Source organism: Trachinotus anak, unplaced genomic scaffold (genome assembly GCF_046630095.1).
Source record: "Trachinotus anak isolate AG129_WGS33_773 ecotype Australia unplaced genomic scaffold, CSIRO_AGI_Tana_v1 ptg000077l, whole genome shotgun sequence".
Lineage (NCBI taxonomy): Eukaryota > Metazoa > Chordata > Actinopteri > Carangiformes > Carangidae > Trachinotus > Trachinotus anak.
In genome coordinates, this window is record NW_027273928.1 from 10,001 (window position 1) to 12,500 (window position 2,500).

Consider the following 2,500-nt stretch of genomic DNA (forward strand, 5'->3'; position numbering starts at 1 on the left):
ACAGGGGAGGAGAAGCATGGATGTGTGGCTGTGGAGGTGCTGTGTGGCCCTTTAATGTCACAGGGCCAGTGGCTGGGTGATATGCCTGGCTCCTGGAGCTCTGATACAGGGGAGAGAGGCATGTGTGTGTGTGGCTGTGGAGGTCCTGTGGAGGTGCTGTGTGGGCCTTTAATATCACAGGGGGAGAAGCTGGGCCATGAGCCTGGCCCCTGGAGCTCTGATACAGGGGAGAGAAGCATGTGTGTGTGGCTGTGGAGGTCCTGTGGAGGTGCTGTGTGGCCCTTTAATGTCACAGGGCCAGTGGCTGGGTGATATGCCTGGGTGCTGGAGCTCTGACACAGGGGGAGAGAGGCATGGATGTGTGGCTGTGGAGGTGCTGTGTGGGCCTTTAATATCACAGGGCCAGTGGCTGGGTGATATGCCTGGGTGCTGGAGCTCTGACACAGGGCCAGAGAGGCATGTGTGTGTGGCTGTGGAGGTCCTGTGGAGGTGCTGTGTGGGCCTTTAATATCACAGGGGGAGAAGCTGGGCCATGAGCCTGGGTGCTGGAGCTCTGATACAGGGGAGAGAGGCATGTGTGTGTGGCTGTGGAGGTCCTATGGGGGTGATGTGTGGCCCTTTAATGTCACAGGGCCAGTGGCTGGGTGATATGCCTGGGTGCTGGAGCTCTGATACAGGGGAGAGAGGCATGTGTGTGTGGCTGTGGAGGTCCTATGGGGGTGATGTGTGGCCCTTTAATGTCACAGGGCCAGTGGCTGGGTGATATGCCTGGGTGCTGGAGCTCTGACACAGGGGGATAGAGGCATGGATGTGTGGCTGTGGAGGTCCTGTGGAGGTGCTGTGTGGGCCTTTAATATCACAGGGGGAGAAGCTGGGCCATGAGCCTGGCCCCTGGAGCTCTGATACAGGGGAGAGAGGCATGTGTGTGTGGCTGTGGAGGTCCTGTGGAGGTGCTGTGTGGGCCTTTAATATCACAGGGGGAGAAGCTGGGCCATTAGCCTGGCTCCTGGAGCTCTGATACAGGGGAGAGAGGCATGGATGTGTGGCTGTGGAGGTGCTGTGTGGGCCTTTAATATCACAGGGCCAGTGGCTGGGTGATATGCCTGGCTCCTGGAGCTCTGACACAGGGGGAGAGAGGCATGGATGTGTGGCTGTGGAGGTCCTGTGGAGGTGCTGTGTGGGCCTTTAATATCACAGGGGGAGAAGCTGGGCCATGAGCCTGGCCCCTGGAGCTCTGATACAGGGGAGAGAGGCATGTGTGTGTGGCTGTGGAGGTGCTGTGTGGGCCTTTAATATCACAGGGCCAGTGGCTGGGTGATATGCCTGGGTGCTGGAGCTCTGACACAGGGCCAGAGAGGCATGTGTGTGTGGCTGTGGAGGTCCTGTGGAGGTGCTGTGTGGGCCTTTAATATCACAGGGGGAGAAGCTGGGCCATGAGCCTGGCCCCTGGAGCTCTGATACAGGGGAGAGAGGCATGTGTGTGTGTGGCTGTGGAGGTCCTGTGTGGCCCTTTAATGTCACAGGGCCAGTGGCTGGGTGATATGCCTGGGTGCTGGAGCTCTGACACAGGGGCAGAGAGGCATGTGTGTGTGGCTGTGGAGGTCCTGTGGAGGTGCTGTGTGGGCCTTTAATATCACAGGGGGAGAAGCTGGGCCGTGAGCCTGGCCCCTGGAGCTCTGATACAGGGGAGAGAGGCATGTGTGTGTGTGGCTGTGGAGGTCCTGTGGAGGTGCTGTGTGGGCCTTTAATATCACAGGGGGAGAAGCTGGGCCATGAGCCTGGCCCCTGGAGCTCTGATACAGGGGAGAGAAGCATGTGTGTGTGGCTGTGGAGGTCCTGTGGAGGTGCTGTGTGGCCCTTTAATATCACAGGGCCAGTGGCTGGGTGATATGCCTGGCTCCTGGAGCTCTGACACAGGGGGAGAGAGGCATGGATGTGTGGCTGTGGAGGTCCTGTGGAGGTGCTGTGTGGGCCTTTAATATCACAGGGGGAGAAGCTGGGCCATGAGCCTGGCTCCTGGAGCTCTGATACAGGGGAGAGAGGCATGTGTGTGTGGCTGTGGAGGTCCTGTGGAGGTGCTGTGTGGGCCTTTAATATCACAGGGGGAGAAGCTGGGCCATGAGCCTGGCCCCTGGAGCTCTGATACAGGGGAGAGAGGCATGTGTGTGTGGCTGTGGAGGTCCTGTGGAGGTGCTGTGTGGCCCTTTAATATCACAGGGCCAGTGGCTGGGTGATATGCCTGGGTGCTGGAGCTCTGACACAGGGGGAGAGAGGCATGGGTGTGTGGCTGTGGAGGTCCTGTGGAGGTGCTGTGTGGGCCTTTAATATCACAGGGGGAGAAGCTGGGCCATGAGCCTGGCCCCTGGAGCTCTGATACAGGGGAGAGAGGCATGTGTGTGTGGCTGTGGAGGTCCTGTGGAGGTGCTGTGTGGCCCTTTAATATCACAGGGCCAGTGGCTGGGTGATATGCCTGGGTGCTGGAGCTCTGACACAGGGGGAG